A 21943-nucleotide genomic window follows, 5' to 3' on the forward strand; every position below is an offset into this window, starting at 1 on the left:
CTGCTCTCTGGAGCTGGAAAGGACAGGCAAAGCCTTGCTATGGTTGTCCAACATCTTGGACTGGAGACCTTGCCTCAAAAAGGCCAGGGCTGCTTGCAAGAGGGAAGCTACAGTCATCTGCTCCCCATCCCAGACATCTCCTGTGAGAACCGCGCTCTGTGGGTTAACGGCGTAACTATGTTAGAAATGTGTTGAAACAGAATATAGGTTTTCTTTCATGCAGGGAGTCATGCTGCTGAGATAAAAGGCACGCTGCAGAAGAGGCTTGATGTGGGGATTTAGCAGTGCAGGTAGGAATGCTGAAATCTCGCGGGGGGGCTGGTCTGCATCCGGTATTTTTTCCTTGTAACGATGACATGTTTCTTTCCTGGAAGCAGAGTACAGATTCCCTTGTCTTTTGATACCCATGGTATCTGCCATAGCTTGAATTCCTCCTGGATGACTGGCAAGTTCTTAAAGACAAACTTTAGAGCTGGACTTTTGCATTCCCTCTTCATTTACCCAGCTCTCTTTTCAGTTCTCACAATATATAGATATATGAGCATTGACTTTTCTATCAGAGAAATTTGGGATGTACCGAAAAATGAAATGTTGGAAATTTCTGGCAAACCAAAATAATAATAATAATAAAACCCCCCATATATTCTTTGTCAAGCAAGATATTCAGCCTGAAATGAAATATTTTACTTGGACACTGACTATTTTATATCATAAAATTAAAAAAAAAAAAAAAAAAGAATTTGCAAATCAAAGTCCTTTCAGAGTTTTAATTTAGAAACTCCTAAAATATGCCATCCTGATTTTTTGCCAGATTTTGTTGTTGTTAAAACCATCCACTCCATGGAATTTCTGCAACTTGTATTTTTTAAAAATATCCATTTAAAAAATATCACCCACTCTACTTTGGCTTTTTATGGCTTCCCAAAGCCCCAGCTAGCAATCCCCAAATAATTAGCTGCTCTCTGCAATCTAGGAGCTGCACATCTGCAAGCCAAATTTCACCTGTAGGTGAGTGTCAGTAAAGCCAAGGACAGAATCTGAGAGTCTAGGAGTTAATGAAGAGGAAGATGGGTTTTGGCACCAATTTGGGAAAACATCTCAGTCCAGCACAGGCCCGTAGCATGTGCTTAGATGCAAGTGTGCGCGTAAGTCCTATTTGGCACGTGTTTGAAGCGCTTCCCTGAGTCAAGGCCTTCAGTTTCAAGCTCCTAAAAAGTTTTGGCAAACCATGAAATGTGCTTAAAGACGAGAAATGAAAACACGTCGTAGTTGGCAATAACCTTTCAGTTTTGAAGGATGTTCATTTTATAGGTCAAAGACATATGGGAAAAATTCATACATTTCCCAAATAACAATGCATAGCGTTGGGAACAATTTAATCTGAAACAGCAACGTGGGGCTGGGTCATTAATGAATCTTGGACGCAGTCATCCACATGCTGCAAAACCTGGCTGGAACGGGGCGCCAGCTAGCTAAGGATGGATGCGCCCTGATGGACTGCTGAATGAGATCCCACCTGCACCTACAGGCTGGTGGTCCAGCCCATGACAACGCAAGTGCGGGTTGTCCTGCAACCAGCACAAGTGCGGGTTGTCCAGGCGCTCAGGGTTGAGTGCTGGCCACCCGCGTGTCCCTCGCACCTCATCCAAGGAGGTCCCCGACGGCCTGCTCTTCCAGAGCGACGATCCAGAGCTCCTCCAGAGCCATCCTGGCAGAGACAGCACGCCTGCGAGTGGGAAGTCGCTCCACTCCAATGCTACGAGTGCTCTGCAAAGACCTTGGCAGTGTGAACTCGGGGGGAGCCAAAAACATGACAAGGGTGGACAGGCATAGCGTGTGTGTGGGAGGTGCGGAGGTCAGTATGGAGACATGACTGCCTCCTCCGAAGAGAGGGAGGCTGAGCAGTGCCTGGACAGGGTCTTCACAGACTTTCTCCCCTTCTTGTGAGAACCGAGCTTGTCTCCTCTCCTTACCCCGGAAGGAGTGAAGCATTGAGTCGGGGCAGGTTGCTCTCCATCACAGCGGATGGGGTTTTGGAAGGAACCCATCAGAGTTCAGCACTCTATTCTGCAAGATAACGGGAACATCCCAGCCAGCAGGACTTGGCTTGGGATTTTGACTGTACAAAGGAAACCCCAGCCTCATGATTCGTTATCCCCCCCTGCTCGTCATTTGGCTCCATTTCAGATTCAGCCTGTAAAAGGTGGCGGAAAGATTACATGAAGGAGCCTGATTGCACGTCCACTGCATCAGTTGACCCCAGAGTGACAGGGCCCCATGGACCCTTTATTTTTATCCTGGGCTGGGATTGCTTTTCAGTTTTGCAAGAGAGTTGGAGGTTGGGAACTGTGTGACTTCCAGGACAGGATGCAAGCCCAGAGCAAAGAACCCACCCTCTGCCATTAGCCAAAATCCACAGCCTGATTTTCCTTCAGGTTCAAGAGTATGTTTGTGTTGGTAGACCAGACAGTCCTGGAGACCCTGGAGGGGATGATACATGCATGAGTGTGTTCCAGCCCCATTTCCAAACGTGAAAACCTGATTAAGGTAGAGGGAGTATCGCTCCCAGCTCCGTTTCAGCTTCTGAGCCTTTCGAGCATGGCAGAGATCTTAATCTCAACTGCTGCTGCTTTCATTAGGGCATCATCTTGGAAAACTCCCTCTGAAGATCCGTTGTCAGCACCAGGAGATGTCATAGGGTAGGTAAGGTGCAGGTGGCACGTGGTTTTGCTGTTATTATATTTATTCAACCTGTTGGAGGAAGCAGCATGGTCCCACTTAAGCCCATCGGTATCACTAGGAGGGAACTAGGCTTAGACCCTGACTTGGACAATGCCGAATTTGTCCTTTTCCCAGCGTTCTTCCTCCCGTCTCTCCTCCTCCTCCTCTTCTTTGCAGCTGTATCCACACGATGGCACCAACCCACAGGCACTGTCCTTCGCACTGAGCTAGGCTGGGGAGGTCAGGATGACCTAGCCAGGGGAAATTTTCCTTAACAGCCCTGGCCGAGTGGGCTGGAAAAGCAGGGCCAGCTGAACTGGGTATGACCCCCACCACTTGCGTCGGGTGGGACATGCATACGTTTACTCCTGGTTGGGGGGGAGATTTACAGGTACTATTGTTAGCAAGTTCATCATTGGTTGTGATGGGCAGTTGTTCCTGTTGATTATGTCTCACCAGGGCACAAATAAAAAGCATTGGGCTATGCAGGGATTGCAGGAACTGCTGAGCAGTCATCCACACCCTGGTCCCTGGCCAGGTTGATGCAGGAAGATGTGCACCTCTAGCCTGAAGCTGTTGTAAGACTTCGGAGGAGTCGAACCCCATGGCTCAGAAATCACCCACTGGTTTTGAACCGTCCTGTTTCAGTGTGGTCGATGGGAGTTGAGACCGAGCTGAAACCACCAAACACGTTTTTAACCATGACACCTCCTCCCCCCCACCCCACCATGGGATGTGAACCTGCAGCTCCAAGGCAGAAAGTGCATTCAGCTCCAGGAAGGGTCAGGTTGTCCCAGTGGGCTTTTCACAAGCAGCTGTGAAAAGCAGCTCCCTGCTTTCAGCAGGATTTGAGCACCCAGATCCCTTAACTTCTTTTGAAACTGGCTGTCTGTCTAAACCACCTCCTCCTTGCATGGCAGGAGCCAATTTCTTTTCCCATGCCAGCTGAGCTCTCAAACCTCCCTCGACAGAGGAGGGTGCCGTCAGATGCGCAAGCACCAAGAACCGCCACTGGAAAAGTGCAATAAGAGAGCGCAGGATTTGCAAAGCAATAGTAAGGCTGAACCTTTGGGGAGAGTCAGAGCTGTCCACGGCAGAGGGGATTTGCAGCAAGCGCCGATCCTTTCAGGGACATGCGGTTTCCCAAGGAGAAACACAGATGCTTTGCACTTTGGCTCGTGCAGTTTGCTTTGCTCTTTGAGCTTTAGCTGGACTCTAGGATATGAATGAGTGCAAGCAGCAAACCAGAAAGCCAGCTGCATTTTCTGCTTTTTTTCCTTGTTTTCTCTTCAAAGCGAAGCAAGCATGTGCATTTCTGACAGTGGGGTTTGGTTTTTCACTTTCCAGCCCCCAGCATGTCAAACGGGGCACTGATGCTGTGGGAAAATGGGTGGCAGAGCCATTAAAACCGGGCAGCGGGACTGCCGATCTGGCGAGAGACAGCCGTGAGGTTGCTTTATTTTTCTAGCAGTCCTGACTGGCACTTTGTAAATTGAAGCCCAGGGCAGGATACTGGCCAAAGCTTCCCAAATAGCTGGGGACTCGGGGTAATAAGGAACTGCCCTCTGGTTTTGGGGAATGAAATATCCCTCTTGTTAAAGAGAATGTGACGGGGGAAATAAGTCAGCTTGGTGGTACTAAATGAAAATTTATGAGCCAAGCTCTTTGAGGAGGAAGGTAGAGGGAGGTGATGGTTTTGTTTAGAAGTGAAATCATCGGCTTCGAGCCTGACCTTTGGCTTCTCCTGACCCCAATACTAATGAAGGGGAAAGGGTCTGGTCGTATAAACATGTCACAGCATGAGGTTCAGCGGGGTAAGATCTGATTACAGCCCAGCAGAGCTGTATCAGAGGTAGCCGTTCCCAGTCCACGCTGTGCTGTGGTGCTGAGGCTGGGCTCCCCGCGTCCTGCCTCGAGTGGCTGCTCCTAACAGGGCTGGGGCTGCGTGTGCTGCAGCCTCCTTTCAGAGAGCTTTTGCCTCTACGTGTCGTGCTCTTTCTGACCTAATACGCTAACGTCATCCATCCTGGGGAGGGATGGGATGTAGACAGAGGAGACCCTGTGCACCACGTAGCTCAGGACGGGAGCTGGAGGGTAGGGCGGGGACACGTCCACCGAGGGCTTCGGTCCCGCTCATCCCGGAGGGTTGCGGAGGTGCGCGGAGTGAGAGCTCTGCAGATCTGATGGACGTTTTGAGGAATTTCTTGCAAAGAACTAGCAGGAAAGAGCAATTTTTCATAACGTAAAATGTCTTCTCGCTCCTTTAGTGGGAACACATTGGTCCTGCAGCATTTGCAACAAAAATGTCGGCATTGTTGATTTAATTCTTTTTTAATGCAGCATTAACAAGCATGGGCTTACAAAGGCAATGCTGAAGTCCCAGTGCAGAGAAGCAAAGTTTAGCATGAATGAAACTCTAACCTGGGAGCAGCACTTGATATATGGAAAACGGGTCTGAGATGAAGCCTGAATGAGCCATCCATCTCCACGCTGAGGTATTCATGTGTGGTCTGTAAGAGCAGGCAGGTCTTTGCTTACCTTCCTTTCTGTATTGCATGATAATCCTCTTCTTCCTCTGCACCTCTCTCTTCCTTCATGCTCGCAGTTCCTTTATTGTGGCTGTCGAAGGCAGTGCTCAGTGTTGTTTCCCCAGAAGGGACAAATCTCACCCCACCTCAGCCCACTGCCATAATGTGAGAAGGTTGGGACTCAAGATTTGGTGCATATTTATTTCTCTGCTGGCTTTTAGGTGGTGCCAGTTCCCCCAGTAGCTCAGCTTGCCCTTGCACCCTGATGAGACAAGGATGTTCTGTGGTGGCAACCAGTGACTGAAGCACAAGCCCGAACCCCAGTGCCAGTGGGCCACGGACCACCGGGCATCCCCAGCTGTTTCATTGTGCCCAGAGAGGCATGGTGGTGGCGATGCCTGGATGTAGCTGATGGCGATGATGCAGCCCCGTTGCTGCTGAGCGAGGGGTCACAGGGAGACCTGCCTGTGGGGAGAGCGAGCCAGGTAATAACTCATGCAGGCATCTCTCCAGCCAACTCCTCTGACTTCATGTATCCCAGGGAAAAAAAAGAAAATCAACTGGAAGGAAATTGGCTTCCCTTCATGGCCAAGTTGTTAAAAATTGAGTGCAGGCACAACCACATCCATCTCTCTCTGGGGTGGAGCAGCAAACGGCATTCCTGTGCTCGCCTGTCCCCTCTCCCAGCAGCGTCTCTCCTGGCATGCCACCTGGGGTGCTTGGGGTGCCATGAGGCCACCAGGAGACCACAGCTCCTTGGCTCACATCACCCCCACCGAACCGCAAGGAGCTGTCTGAGGTCAGATGTCCTCATGCTCCCCAGGAGCGTGAGTGCCCACCAGGTACTACAGCCTCATGCCACGTGTCCATCAGAGGGAAGGTGGCATTGGTGGGGCAGGGTGGTGGCCACGGGGCTGAACAGGCGCTGGCTGTGATTGTCACTGTTGCATAGAGAAAACTCTGATGAAACGTGGTCTGGTGGAGACCAGTGGAGCAGGATGGTGCCCAGGGGAAAGTGATGGAGGAAAAGCAAAGCAAATACAGAGGTCAGAGCCTCATCTTGGATGGATGCTAAAGAGCAGCCAGGGTTGGCCACGTGTGAGGCTCATGCCTGGGTGCGGCAGATGTGTGGCTGGCCCCATGGATGGGATCTGCCAGCTTTGGCATGAGCCACACCAGCATGGCAAGAGGGGCTGTGCCCATGGAGCTCCCTGCCCAGCGTTTTGGGTCCATCACCTCGCCAGGACTTGCCCTGCCTGCCACTTGGATGGAGAGCCCCGTGCAGCCCCCGGCCTCTGCTGAGCACCCAGAGAGCTGGAGGAGGAGGAAGGGGAGGAGGGGTCAGGGTCAAAAACCGGCGGTGCAGGTGCCAGAGCTGAGACCTGGCACCAGACCCAGGCGGGCCGGGGGATCGTGGCACGAGTCCCCACCTCCCACGGCGCTCTGCGAGCCGCTGTCTCACGCATCGCCGGGACCGTGCCAGCTGGTCCCTCGCCCAGTTCCTGCTGAGTTTCCACCAGATCACTAATTTGGGAAAGCAAGCTGCAGTCTGGCAGGCCGCTCTTGAAAGAGGTTTCTGAAATAAGGGATGTTAGGAAATTTCATTATGTATCTTGTGGCCATGTGCAAAGCAGGAATGTTTTTTTCAAATAACTACCCGGACAACTCAAAGACGTGATGAACTGCAAATGACCCACGGAGCCCATTGTTTCTAGTAGCTGGTGAAAAAGCCGCAGCGACAGAGGCAGGGATGTCAGACCCGGGTTGAAAACAATGCTGCTTGAAGTGGTGGCGTGAAGCTGGCGGGGAGAGTCCCCTTCAGCAGCGTGACTTGGTGCGGGGAGGGGGCATGACACTGACCGTAAGGAAAAACCCAGAGCAAACCGTGCAAGTCCCCAGCCTCAAACTACCTTTGCATGACAGCAAATTTACGCTGGTGTGCCATGCCGTCGAGCGCGGCGTGAGCATGCCAGCATTGCAAAAGCTCAACTGGAAGCACATGCTCCGGCCGTACTCATCATCCAGGCTGGAGTACGGATAAGGGAGGCTAACCCTTTTGTAAGTGTTGGCCGGAGGAAATATGACTTATCTTAAAGAAATGAATCATGTTTCAGCAAATGCTTCCTGCAGAAATATTTTTCTCACAGCCTTTGTTTCGGGTTTTGGCAGATCTGGAGTTGCTGGCGTTAGCAAAAGCTGTCCCTCCCGCCCACTGTTCCTGGGGCTTGAATAGGAAATAAGAAATAAAGGCAGAGGGTACGTGGAAGGCTAAATCCATCACCACTTCTGCTCTGCGCTGCAGCAGGATATGAAGCTTAAAGGCGAATTTCAAAGGAGATCCCCAGATAAAGTCAAGGAGAGCTGTGCGCTTGGCTGCTCTTGCAAACGTACCTGTGCTGGGCAGTCAGCTTGCAAATCTGCCTTTACGGCCTCCTACAAATCCCTGTCAGGTGCTGAGGTTTGTTGGAAACCAGCCCCTAGTTCCTTCTTTCTTTCCTGAAAACTAGCATTTTGGGAGGGGGGAAGGGGGATATCTCCTGTTTGCATTTCAAAAAATGTGTGGGTCCCCCCCCCCCGCCAAAAAAAAAAAACAAGCTATGTTTTGACTTGCAAATCAGTCCTTAGCGCCTTGTTTCCTTCTGCAAAGGCGTTCACAATGTTCGGGTCTGCCTGCAGGGAGAGAGCACCATTTGCAAATGTCGCCTGGGGTCACAGTTCAGGAGGGGAGGGAAGAAAAAGTCCATCTTGATTCTGGAAAACTTCAAATTTTTTTCTTCCCACTGGTAGGGAATTTTTCATGGGAAGGCAATTTCATTCCTCTGCCTGGTAGGCTCACTGATCATTTTAAAATAGACCCCCGGGGGAATAAGGCCTTTAAAAGGTCCATTTGCTCCCAGTCATTTTACACAGTAACCCAAGCTGAAGTGAAAGATCTTTATTTAAATATGAATTAAGCTCCAACCTTACTCTTTACTGCATTATTTTCCTTTGAGGTTTACTTTGATATTATTTCAAAGTCTTGAAGCTAACAAAATGCTGGCCAATATTTAAAGTGACAGGAGAGTTCTGGAAAAAGATTTAGGAGGCAACTAAAGTCTTTCAGTGCAGGGCTCTGAAACAAGACAGGAAATCATAAAAGGGCTGAGTGCACTTTACCATGCTCAAAACAAATTCTGAGACTACAAAGGCAAGTGGAATGGCATCGAAACCACAAAAAGCATCAAGATACAGCTGAAAAACCGACATCGGCTCGAATTATTACATTAAAACATGGGTGAAATGCTGGTAATGTATGGCGTTTGCTTCTTATTGGGGTTTAGGTGACCAGCTTATGGCTACTGATTCGGTGCTACAAGTGGGAGAAGGGTTAAAGATGAGACATAAACTCATGATATTTAATGCATTGTGAAGAGAGCGTGCCTGAGTGATGAAGGGGTGGGTTGTGGAAGAGGGTCTTCTGCTGGGGTTGACCTCTCCTTTTTGCCTTTCGTGGCTTCCAGCAGTCCATCTGCTGCTGAAGCAGCTGCTGGAAGAGGTTTTTGTCTGCCTGAAGAAGACGGAGGAGGGCCCCAAGGGAAGGGTCTGCTCCTTCCAAACCACTGGGTATGTTGGCCAGCCAGGTGGGGCTCAACATGGAGGGAAACACCAGTGAAGCTTTCTCGGGGTGGTGGGCATTGCTGCTTCATACCTGTAGTTGTAATCGCTCCTCTCAGTGAGTACTGTGAAAGGGATCTCCAAAGTCCAAGCATCCAGAAGTCATCTGTGGTTTTTGAGATCCATGTTTGGTTGAATCCAGCAATGAGCAGAGCCCTCATTCAAAATACCTGAGGGCATTTCTGGCCAACGCCGTGAGCAAAGCTAGGCAGAACAGATGGAGGCCACGTCCGTACTGGAACCAGAGTTGTGCTGTACAGGGGACGACCACCTGCAATGCTTGGCTCCTCAAGCCTGGTTGGGTGACATGGGAGATTAGTTTCAGCAAAAATCTCGGACAACAGCACTTTCACATCACTTGTGATTTCTGGGTACAATTTTTATCTTTATGTTTAACCCTGATAACGGCCGTTTCGTCACTACGCTTCGTAACAGCAGTAAATAGAAGATTTATCATTATCCTGATCATACAGCTGACTGCACGTGAGTGTCCCCGAAGGCTGACGGGCTCCCTCCTCTCCCAGGTTTGGGTGGGATGCAAGCTCCCCTCGCCGAGGTCTCAGTGCTGAGATGATGCTAACCAACATAGACCTCTCTTTGCTGTCACCCTTTGAGGGGGGCTGAATTCGCCGTCCCAGAAATGGTGCCTGGGTGGTCCCAGCTAAGCGAGGACTCCAAGTTTACCAGCATCCCCGGGAAAAATTGACAGCGCTCCCCCCTTCCCCGATCCCTCCTTGCTGTCAGCGTTCCCCGGTTGTGAAAATGGGGTGGCCTTGGGGGAGGCCAGGGAGAAAAGAGTTCCCAAGGAGTGGGAGTTGGGGTTTGGATTTGTTTGTTGTTTTTTTTTTTAAATTATTTTTTAATTTGGTCTGTATCAAGGACTCTAGCTGAAAGTGTGAGTCCTTGAAGACTTTTTTCCTGAAGACTTTTTTCCCCCTTTTTTCCTGAAGACTTTTTTCCCCCTTTTTTCCTGAAGGCTTTTTTTTCCCCCTTTTGAAAATGGGGGGGTTGGTGGTGCTAAGCTGAGCTGGGATTGAGTAAAAAATAAAAATAAAAATAAACATCAGTACGCTTTACATCACCACCTCAGTGCTTGGCTTCTTTCCAGTGAATATTTTGCTTTATTGTTAGCGGGACCCCTGCGCAAAATAGCACGTGCTGGGTGCTTTCCGTAGCCTTTCATGTACGCGGAGACCAAACGGTCCAGGACCAATATTTAGCCAGGCTCTGCGTGTGCGTGAGCGCTGCCACGGAGGAGCAACCCTGCTGTGGGGAGCTCTCGTCTGCAGCTGAGCCTGCTGCATTAAGGGATTTTTTGGTTTTGTTTGTTTCATTCTCTTTAGCACAAGAGAGTCTGTCCCTGTCCTCGGGCACATCTCTGCATCTCTCACAGGGCACTGGGGTTTCATGCAGGGGTGGGATCGGGAAGGAGAAATTCAATCACTTTGGGAATTAGTGTGAACAGCGTGATGAACGGTGTGATAAATGGTGAACGGTGTGATAAACGCTATTGAAAAAAACCTCCTATGTAGGAAAAAGAAGAGTAAATATATCCGTGTTCTGTCCTGCGCACCACAACGCAGCTGCGGTTTTAGGGTCCGGGCTTTACCTTTACTTCAGCTTCTTCCTAACTGACCCCCGTTGCTGGCTATGGGCTGCAGCTCATGCAAGATGAACTCATACAAGATGAAAAGCCTTTTCAGCAGCTGATTGAAACGCATGTCTCTCTATTCGTCAATTCGAATGTGTTTTCTGTTAAAAATCTGTTATCCGGAGAGTTTACAGCTCTCAAATTGTCAGGACTTTTTGGAGCGTTTGATAGTCTCAGTTCTCCCCTCAGGAACTGAAACCACTCATCCGAGCCCCGTGACATGTCTGTTTTCTGACTGGCCTGACCAGCTTTTACAATTACTACTTTTTCTGCCTGAAAAAAAATGTTGTATTAAATCTCTGGGCTTCAAATTCACCTCTCCAAGGCCATTCACCCAGGGGAGCCTTGGCTAACCCCCAGAATTCATGGAAGAGGTACCAACGGGTGCTTGTGTGAACATTGATTTTCATTAGTAGTTGCTAGTGCACTTTGCAGAGCGAGATCAAATGCTTTGATCTACCGTGACAGGTCCTTAAATGCATGGTGTTGGAGCATGGGGTTCAGCAGCCCTGACCCTTTGTAGCATTAAGGAAGGCACGTGGCAGCTCCGGTGGCACTGCTATGGCTGCACACATCTGACCTGGGGCTTGGGTAGGTCTGACCATCTCCTCCTGGGCCTGGTCATGTCCTGGGAGAGCGGAGCAGCACAACAGGCTCTTCTGGCAAGCCATTAATGAAGCTGAAGTTGGATTTGGGTGCCCATGCTTGGAAAAATGTTGCTCCTTGTGGTGAAAACAGTTGGGCGCAATCTGGACCATGGTTAAAGATTCACAAAATTGCAGAAACTAACACACAAACGCACATACCCTGGGAAAAAAAAAATAATTCCGTTTGCTGCATGACATGCTGCATCGCATGACATCCGTTAAATTCACCTTCTTAAATGGTATTTTTGGCTCTGCTGGTACCAAAAGCCCAGACTGAGATGTCATTTACTTTTAAGAAAGTAAGAGCTTCTAATGGATGTGATGTATTTTATTCTATGCAACTGCGCTTGTTTTAAAATAAACATTTGACATTCAAGCTCTGAAACCTATCAGGCAATTAATGCATCTGATACACACATGTATGTTCTTGATTTGGCATGTTAAAATGTTTTTCTCTGAAGCTGGTTTAGATGGAATGACATGATTTATTTTTTAATGGCTCTAGACACCACAGTGGTGGTTTTTTTTCCCCCCAGAGTTGATTACCCTTCACCATCTTTTCTCCCCCCCCCCCCCCCCCAATACATCACTCCCTGCCAATTTCTGAGCAGAGCTTTCTTACAAAGACCTGTTTTGCCTCTTGCTTTGCAAAGTCGAGTCGATAATCCCAACAACGAACACTGAGGCTCCCCGACTGCCTTTGCCAGAGACCTGCCCTTTAATCAATCTCTGTCACCTCGGTGTTTCAGCCCAGATGCTCTCAAGCTAACCAGCGTTGTTGTTAATCCAGCAGGGAAAGGGTGTGAGAACAAAAGGTCATTGGGGATAATTTAGCCCCATGTGTCCAGATCCACCACGATTGTTCTTTAAAGGATTTTTTTAAAATTTTTTTTCCAGAATGAGTTATTTTTTAAACGCATTATTTATGACCTGGAAATTGAAACCTGGCTTCAGCATGCGTATGACCAAGGGTCTGACGGGGCTCTGCAAGGCAGTGGAGGAAGGTTAGTGAGCACTAGCGAAGCCCACCAGTGTCTGCTCGCAGGGTGGAAGGTAAGTAGGAAGGAGAAGCAGGCCAGCGACTCTGGGTGACCACTTCTGTAGTGCAACTGGCTTTTGTGGGTTATGCATCTCTTCTGGGCACAATGTGCAAAGGCCTCTCTGGGTCACGGGCACAGCTTTTCCGTCACTGTGTGTTCGTGCAGCACCTCGCACAGCGCTGTGCAGCCCCTCTTCTCTTTGAGAAACGCTTGCCCTTAGCATGCATGGTCTCCACCAGCAAGCGTGATGGAGACCAACTTGTCCTTACTGTAGCTGAAGGCAAGCGTGCAGACCGGTGGCTCTAACGCGTACCAAGATGTGTTGCATTTTGCTTAATAAAGGGCTCTGCTGAGAGCAGAAGCCGCTCGAGCGGGGCGTTGGAGACCACAGTGCTCCTCTGCAGCACCTGCAGCCTGAGCAAACCTCCTTAGCCAAGGAGATAACCAGCTACTCCTGGTATATGCAGGCAGACATCAGCCTGGACTAGTGGTACTCGTGTCTTCCGCACCCCATCACCCACTACCTGGGAAACAGATTTTAGCCAAATCGGTGAGCGTCAAAACATTGCGGGGTGCGAGGAAGCGGCTCAGCTTCTGCTCGGAGCTGCGCAGTCAAGAATGTAAATCTCATACCCCCAGTAGCTGCATGACATCTTTATTTTTATTGGCAAGAGAAGCAGTATACACAGCGACATTGCAGTCTCTTAGCTCGTTAAAAATATCTCAATAAATAAAACAAATAAGCAACATATACACTGGAACAGAAAATGAAAAAAAAAAAGGGGGGGGGGGGGGGTGAGCGGTAGCAAATCACGGAGCACTAAGGAAGAGGCGGTAGAGTGTGGAGGGCAGTCTGTAATCCAGGCTGTACTTGAAACAAATCATGCAGGGAGCTGGGGACATGGTGGGCTTTTTTCTTCTTTTTTTTTCTGAGAGCCTTGGTCCAGTTTTGACATTACTGTACAAGAAATCAGGTTTTGAATTTAAAAAAAAAAAAAAAAAAGGACAAAAAAAAACCACCCCAAAAGAATACAGCTAAGGGGAAGTAAAATCCGAACCCAAAGATTTCTCATAAATGTACTCCTGAATTAAGATTTTTCAGAAAAAAAAAAAAGTAGAAATAAAACCAAACGCACAGACAGACAGACACAAAACCCAACAACAACAAACAACCAGGAATGTTGCTTCTCTTTTCTCTTTGGTCAGTCGCTTGGGGACAGATGTTGCAAAGGTTCAGACCGCTAGCTTTGGTGCTGTTTTCTGCTCAGTCTAAGTGGTCCGCAAGAGTTCAGAGCGAGGGAGGTCAAGAGGGGTCTTTTGGACCAATTTACTTGAGGTTGTTAAGGTTTCAGAAGCTACAAACTTGGATACATCCCAATTCCACTTCAGTCTCAGACACTGGACAGTCTGGAGAGAAGAAAAAAAAAAAAAAAAAAAAGAGAAGAAAAATAAATACACCAAATACAGGGCATCTTTCTGAGATATGTTGTCTCCTAAGTTCTTTTCCCCTACAAATCAAGGCAGTGGTTCAACCACCTTGCTTTCAACCACGTTTTGAAACCTGCCCCTGGTCCCAGCAGCGCGGAGCCGCACGGTTAATCCAGCAGCTGGGCGAGTTCCAACGCACCGGTAGCAGCCCTCACCACCCCTTAAGCAAGTGAAGTGGGGAGACCGGGTGCTCAGGCACCTGAGCTGGGCTTTAGAAACCCCACCCACAGCAGCTCTCGGCTCCTTCTGCAAAATCAGGCAGACCCTGCTGGAAACAAATACGTTTTCTTTCCATCCAGGGGTAACACATTTATGCAATATCGAAGCACGTCCAAAACCAACAACAAAATGAACCTAAACTTAACAATTCCTTTGCCTTTTGGATGTATAGCCCGAGTTCAGAGCCTGGTAATGTCACAGCCTTTTTTTGCATTGTACTGTGAAATGATAAATCCATAGGCAGGAGCAATGCGTCCACCAAAAAGGCCATATGCTGACAGCAGTGTCTCGAACCCCGAGGGACCTTGTGCTAAACCCCTGCTTTCCACGTGGTTGCTGGCGACCCAGCCCTGCGCCTTGTCTCTCCTCTGCCCCGTTTATTGAGATGTGACAAGATGCAGCAACACGTCGGGGACCCCCGTTACCTGTGGGGTTTGCTCTGATCCGCAGCGACCTGCTGCTGCTGCTCATTTGTGGGCTGGTGGGACAAACTCTGTGACCCAGCGGTGCCCAGGGGAGATCCCGTCCAAGCTGGGGCAGGGACGGCTTTGCAGGCGAGATGCCGTTTCTGCCTTCATATGAGCCGCTTCAGCTCATATATCAAAAAGCAGATATAATTATTTCCTCCCACTAAGGAAAGCTTCCATTTAGCTTATTTCCTTTCCTTTCCTTCTCAAAGTTATTAATTATCTAATTACAACCACATTCAGCAGACGAGCTCGGGACTTGACAGGCTGCCCAGCACCACTTAGGAAAGCTTAACTGCTTGGTGCGTGCGAGCGGCGGTGGTTTGTGTATGCGCACGTCCGACAGATGACGGCCTGGCCCTTTCCTCGTGCTGGCGTTGCCGCAGCCCTAGCCGGGGAGGGACTCAGGACAGGAAAATGAAATACAGAGAGGAGGAAGATACCGTGGAGGGATTTTCTGCTTGAGCCTGAGGGCAACCTTTAAGCTCAGTTTCTTTTTTGAAATTATTCTCTCCAGCAAGGGGTGGAGGATGCTCACTGCCAGCTATGTGACAAATTGCTGTGCCCTGCTCTTCTCTGAACCCAGCTGCCGTGTAAAACAAGGTGAAACCGGGCAGAAAGCGATACTGAGCTGATCTATTTCCACTGATTTTTTTAAATCCCACCCAGGACCGGAGAGGTCAGCACAAAGCTGCTCTTAGAGCGAAGCCGGTGATTTGCAAGCCGGCGTCTTTAGCTCCGGGTGAGACACCCTGCCCTGGCTGCTGCTGCAGTGCGGGATCTCGTTTCCACTGGTCCTTTCTGGTTTCCAGCAGCTTTTTTGGCTCCGGCCAACTGGAAAAATGGGAATTTCACAGCAGCTCAGTGCTAACAGGGTGTTTTGGCTTCCCCATTACGGCGAGATGAATGAGCGCTGAGCGTGGTCTGCCCTGTGGACGGCAGCGCTGCTGTGCCCCAGGGCTCTGGCATGGCTCTGCCGCGTCCCCTCCCGTGCTCCCAGGCTTAACCCATCCTTTCCCACCCCACACAGGGCACCAGGACCAGGGTCATGGTGGGCAGATGTGGCTGCTGTTCAGCCATCGCTTGGCTAATGCCTGGTTACCGGCCCTGGCAGGAGCAGGTGATCTGGTAGGCTATTTCCACTGCTATTTTCTGTGGTTATCCACTGCGCATTAAAGCAGCCTGTCTCAGCTGATGGAGCGATGCTGTGACCAGATACAGAGGTCACCCAAAGGAGGCTGCGATACCTGGCCATGAAGGGCCCCATCTTGACACGTGCTTGTGCTTCAGTTCACATCGTGTAACATTTTGCTGGTTGTTCTTACCACGTGTTCTATATTAAAATCCACATGAAAGAGTAAAACCTGCTCATTCACAGACCCAATCTGTCGGCACGAGAGAGAAGGAAAGAAGTGCACAAGATGAGGAACCGCCTGTGTGACCTACTCCCTCTGTTTCTTCTTCTCTGGACCGTTGGGAGGTCGGATGCTGACTGCTTTTGAAAATTGGGCTCTAAGTAGCAATTTTGAAAACACGTAAATGGTAACGGAAGGAGGTGGGCATCTGCTTGTTGCACGAGGGATGTGCTTTGGAGGCGGGATGTGTGGAAACATGTCCACCGCAGGCAGAGAAGTGATGAGACGTGCGATGTCTGCACCCAACCTGTCCCTCCTCAGTTACCCTCCTCCAGGCCACTCGAATAGAGGAGTACTGTGCTAAAAACCTGACAGCATCCCACGTGGAGCTTTGTAAGGTGAGGGGACTTCAGTGGCTTCTCAGTTTGCTTAAAGAAGCGCTACGTATATTGGAGAAATTATACTCTGAATCTGGCTTGTGATCCTCACGTCCCAAACCTGGTCCTTGCTCGCCGCACAGTTTGAGTCTTGCAGGGGGAGGGAGGATCAGCTCCTGGCTGAGGAAGATGGATAATACCCCAAAAAAACCTGCGGGCTGGTCCTTCCTCCTCTCCTAGCCAGGGCTGCCACACCGCTGCAGCCAGGCCCTTTGCGGTGGCTGCCTCCTCCTGCTCCTTGTTTCTGGAGAGCCAGCGCCTTGTGCCTGGGCCCCAGCGGGGCTGGCTCTCATCTCCCAGCTCGTCCTACACCGAAAGGGGAAGCACTGCCCCGCTTGCCTTCAGGAGCTATAAAATGAGTCACCAGAGCCCTTCTGGCTCCGTCCCCTCTTAAATTAGAGAGAGCTTTTCCATAACGATTTTGTGCTTTAATGGACCCTCCCAAGGTCATGCTTCATGTTTATGATCCTTTAATCCCGGAGGGGCTCAGCAAGGCGTTCGTCGAAGCCTGCCAAGGCACTCGGCCGGCGGCTACTCCTGTGGCACTTCTCAGCTCCGCTCCCACGAGCCGGACCCACGGAGGTTTCCTAATGCAGTCCTGCAGGAACGGCTGCAGGTTTCCCCTAAGGCAGCAGAAGGACGGGGTATGGATCTATGGGACTTACTCTTAAAGGAAGCAGCAAAAAGCCCATAGCGGATTTCAGGGGCCGGGGCAGAGTTTCTTCCTGGCACTAAGCTGGTGGGGTAGGACAGCAGAACCTTGCAGAGCTTAGTTTTAATCCCAGCTCACACGCAGTTTTGCTATGTAATTGCTCTCTCTGCATGTGCCTTAGCTTCCCTGGTTGGGAAATTGCAGTACATCCCTTCCTCTCTTACACTGTGTGGGATTTAACCAGCCGGTGCCCACGAGGCACGCTGTGATTCTCCAAGGTATAGCTGAAGGGCATAATACTATATTGTAACAACGCATGGTTATAGTACCTGGACTGAGAGATGATATACGGTGAAGCTCTCTGCCGAACACAGTTTCCAAGCATTTCTCTGACCCTGTAGCTTGTAACACAGAATATAGTTGTTACGCGCTGCTACATCGCAGACCCCGTGCAGTTTCCGCTATACGGTGAGCTGAGGGCTTGCTGCTCTGTTTTTCCCTTGCTTTAGGAGCACTGCCCAGCCCCATAAGCAGCATTCCCCAGCCCAAGAGCACAGCATGGAAACCACGCGAGCCAAGAGCTGCAGGCTTGACGTAAGGTGGCAGCAAGAGCAGACCCCTGGTTGCAGGAAATTTTGCAACAAAAATTTTGCAAATTTTCCCCAAACTCCTTGCTATAGGATTAGGGTGGTTTTGGTTACAAAGGGATTGAAATAATTTCCATAACATGGTCAAGAGTGCAAATGAAATATGAAATGCAGCAAAACCATTTCAGTTTTCTTTTTTTTTTTTTTTTCCCTTTCTTAAAGGATGGTTTTTCAACTTCTTTTAAAGATGGGAATGTAAAAAAAATGGTTCTGTGCCCGGGGCCCAGCCTCTCTCCCTCTGCATGGGCTTCAGCCAGCCAAAATCCCTGTCAGGAAGGTGTCGGCCCACCTTCTTGCCTTGTGTTTGGGGCTGGGGTCAGGCAGGGAGGAGGGGATGAGGGGTGTGAGCGTCAGTGTGGTGCAGCACACACCAGCTGCTTGCCCTGCGCCAGCTGGTACTGATTTCAGCAGTCACCCAGAAGTTTATAGACCGTTTCCTCCCCCCTTCCCCTTCAACTTGGGCAAGTAAAAACCAGTATGGGTTAAAGCCGAGACCCCGGCCCCGTTCCGCGGGTTGGTGCGGGGCACGCTGCCTGTGGGCTGAGGGTGCTGCCTTCGGGCACCTCCGAAGTGGATGCAGTTTCTGAATGAGCACGCTTGCTGAATGGAGTTTGAATTGCAATAACAAATTCCTTATAAGTGACACGGGTGGGCACACTGCTCGCTGACCCCGCGTGTGGCTGCCCCAGCGGTGCCAGCCAGCTTCCCCATGGGTCCGTGTTGTCCCGGCAGCTCCGCTGCCTTCGGCACCATCCCTGCCACCGTGTTCTGCCTCCTTTGAAGTCTCTCTCTCCAGACTGCGCCTGCTCTTTAGGCATCCCCACAACATTCATTTTAATGGGATGTTAACTTCAAAGGCTGTTTTTTTGCAGGCTGTGGAGGTTTGGAGCGGGGAGCGGCATTGCTGCGAGGCGGGCTGGCCAGCAGCGGGGCTGCCTGGGGTGAAGAGATAGGACGCAAGCAGAGCGGGCAGCATTGCTGGGCACAGGCGACAAAAGAGCTCTGCCATCTTCCTCCCCAGGAAACAAACCCGCGCCGAGGAAGCAAGTGTTAAACCAGACCACGAGAAGGCACTGAACAAACTCAGCTGGAGATCCCCATCGCCACCATCTCAAACCTCATCATTCCAATATGAGAATAACCAGAAGGGATAAATACAGGGAAACATACAACAAAAGCCTACTCAGGCTATCACTGCTCCTGGCTGATAACGAAGGCTTTATCGTGCTAGGTGCTGCACAATAGCTGGTAAGATGTTACGGGGACATTACGGCGTGGATGGGGAAGGAGAAGTCCCCTGTTAAGTTCGATCTGCTTGGTGATAACGCCGGAGCAAGACAGGGCAGAACACGCATGCCAGGCAGTGACCTCTCTGGTTGTTGTTACCCAGATGTGTACCTTCAGGGCTGGAGACCCTCTATATGTTTATAAAGAGGAGGAAAATGTGACGTAGGTGAGTTATTCTGGAATAGTCCAACCACTGGGTTCAAGCAATGGTGGGTTACGACTCAAAAGAGGACACTCCTGCTCTAGAAAAATCAATAAAATGTTTCAGTCAGCGCCTAAGTAGCAGCTGCCCTTAATATTTTTCAAAATAAATAAACGCGGCTAGTTTGGTTATTGCATTATGTCATACCCCCGGTACGCCTGCCCGCCGCACCAGCGCTGCGTGCGTCCTGCCCCGTAGGCACAAGGACGGGGATGGGAAAAACAACAACGAACAATGCAAAACGTGACTTGGGGGCGCACGTGTCGGCCCCCGTGCCTTCGGAGAGAAAAGGTCAGCATGGGCTAGCATGAATTATCGAAACGCCAAAGCAAGCAGCTCCAGAAATTGGGTTGTTCTTTTTTAGATTAGGAAGCGCCAAGCTGGAGGGGAGGATGAATCTCAGCGTCTTGACTCTCGGGCCAGAAAGTCTGAATTTGGATTATTTCTGGACATGAGACCCCCGTCTTGCCTGGCTACCGGGACAGTGGGGTGGATGCGACCCACAGCAGGCAACCCGGGCTCCTGAGAGCATCCCGTGCTCCTCTCTCCGCACCCTGTGACCCAGCTCAACCCTAGATTTGCCACCCAATGGGACTGCCACTAAGACCTACGTGGCAGCTTGACGTGCAGGGGTCCGAGACACCCAGGAGGCTCTTGCTGGGGACACAGAAACCACCTAACCTGGTGGGGGTTGTCAACATCATGGGCAGGGTCCCTACACGAGGTGCTCACTGCCGAGCACTCCCAGTTCAGCCCTTAACCCTGCTCATTCCTGAGCGTGGTGAGCTGGAGACCATCGCTTCCAGCTGCCTTAGGAACGACTGCTTTAAAAGGGCATATGGCAAGTATCAATCATAATATCCATGGTCAGGCTTGTACGCTTTGCCTTCCAGCATCCCATGTGTTTTTATCTGCTTATAACCTTCTGAAACTCATGCTACTTGAGCTGAAAACTTTGCGTGCCCAACGGTGATTCCTCTTTCTTGTCGTCGTTTTTGTTTTCTGGAGCCTAGGCAAAAATGGTCCAGCTGTTTTGGAGCACAGGGAGAGTGGAAAACAGCCGCGCTCCAAAATGCTGAAGGCTTCCCTGTGACAGTGTGTTGGAGGCTGGGACAGCAGCGGGTCGAAAGCTGAAAGGCAGCGTGCAAATCGCCCGGCATGCAAAGCGGCGTCCCACCTGGACCTGGAGGAAATTAAGTTTGTTTTGACCTAGTTCTGAGCCTCCCAAAATCGCTTTCCAACTATGCACGGACTGAGTGTTTCTGTGAGCCATACGAAGCAGACCTAAGGCAGGAAGCATGGGGAGTGATTTTGGCTGGGCTTTTATCACAGCGCCGTTAAACTTGCAGCCACCGTGAAGCAGCAGAGACGTGCTAGGCTGAAGGCAAGGTGGTGGCTGCCAGGAGCTGGCTTGGACCTGGGCTCACAACCAGCGCGTTGGGACAGCAACGTACACAGCAAAACGGGTATTTGCTACCTGGATGAGGTGACGTGTTCCCAGCGGAGTGCCTGGCCAACTTTAGCAAACCAGCATGGCTCCTTAACCCTGGGAGGTGGGATGCCTCTTGCCTCCCTCCTGCCTGAAGAAGCACCTGGTGTCACGCAGCAAGCTGAAGTTAAGGTGTGCCCAAGCGCAGGCTGTGCGTGCAGCCTCGCCTCTCTCCTGCCATGCCCACAACCCCCCTGAGCCCTCCTACGAAGGATCCTCTTCACCTGGTGCTGCCCTCCCTCTGCCTGCTTCACCCCAAAACAAGAGCAATTGCTCCGTAGGCGAAGGCAGCCCCACTTGTCTCTAGAGTTTGTAGAGAAAATTTTGCTCTATCAGTCAAAACTGGATGTCAGAAGGTGATGTCAGAGTGACGCCAGAGCAATTTTCAAAGGCTTTTCAATTCTGCAATTCCCATGCTGAAATTTCTGCATATAACGTATCAAAAAGGCTAAAACCCAAATCAAAACACACGGAAAATTCCAGCTGAATTCATCAAATCTTTAGGTGTGATTATGGAAACATGGGTCTCCGTTCTGTTTAAGGATGGGAAAACTGTACCTGCACACGTAGTGGTTGTGTTTATGCATGGTTTAATATATGCTCAAATATTTTTTTAGCAAAGGCAAAGGAAGAAAGGCTCTGCTGTTATGCGTATAGTGTACATAAAGCTGTACACGCTGCAGGCATTGGCTGGATCCATACCAAAGGGATATTCTCAAATTATCTTATGGAGTTGTCAGCTGTCCCCAGAGCCAAAATAGACAGTAGCATATATTTGAAATGTAAAACATTTTTGTGATTTAGATGGCGCAAAAATGCAACTTTTTAGGAAAATTACCGTATTGCTTAGCAACAGCAGGACCTTTGCGAGCAGGTAAGCACGTGCACTCCCGCGTGGGAAAAGCCAGTGCGTGGCAACCCCTGAGAAGGATGGAGAGCCGTATTTCGGAAAGCCATTTCCCAGGGTGCCTGGGTGGGGCAAACCAGACGGCGGCAGCGTGAGGTGGGACCCCGACGCTGTGGTTGTGTCCTTGAGCGCATCTACCTTGCTGCCTACGCATCTGCCTGGGAAACCAGCCCGTACCCCAGTCCCTGGGGATCCCCGGCTGCAATGCAGGGGGCTGGGGGACTCTTTCTGGACACAACCAGAGGTGAGCAGCAGAGGTGAGGCACGGAGGGGAAACTGAGGCACAAAGGAATGGCACCTTAAAATAGCAGAACTCTCTTGATTTTTAGGGCATTTCCCACCACAAAAGGCTAAAAAGATGGCATTGGGGAATAAATTTCCATCCTGATGGTTGCTTTCTGCCCTCCGGGGAGTCTTTGTGGCTGTGGCACAGACCCCTCCGTGGGCCGGGAAAGGAGGGAGCCCGAATGTGCGGCCGTCCCTCAAGCAACGGAAAAGGCAGCAGGGCCAGTCTGCAAGGCTTCAGAGGGGAGGAAGCAGCGGAGAAAGGAA

General features: G+C 50.3%; 1 protein-coding gene across 1 annotated transcript in view; it reads right to left on the reverse strand.

Annotated features, from left to right (window-relative positions):
* Nucleotides 1-12887: 12887 nt before the first annotated feature.
* TWIST2 (twist family bHLH transcription factor 2) overlaps nucleotides 12888-21943 on the reverse strand; it is a 38030-nt gene continuing 28974 nt past the window's right edge. Inside the window, exon 2 of the mRNA XM_075512008.1 lies at nucleotides 12888-13648. The gene's annotated coding sequence lies outside the window, so the exon portion shown is untranslated. The remainder of the gene's footprint in view (nucleotides 13649-21943) is intronic.

This window comes from Mycteria americana, chromosome 9, assembly GCF_035582795.1.
Source record: "Mycteria americana isolate JAX WOST 10 ecotype Jacksonville Zoo and Gardens chromosome 9, USCA_MyAme_1.0, whole genome shotgun sequence".
Taxonomy (NCBI): domain Eukaryota; kingdom Metazoa; phylum Chordata; class Aves; order Ciconiiformes; family Ciconiidae; genus Mycteria; species Mycteria americana.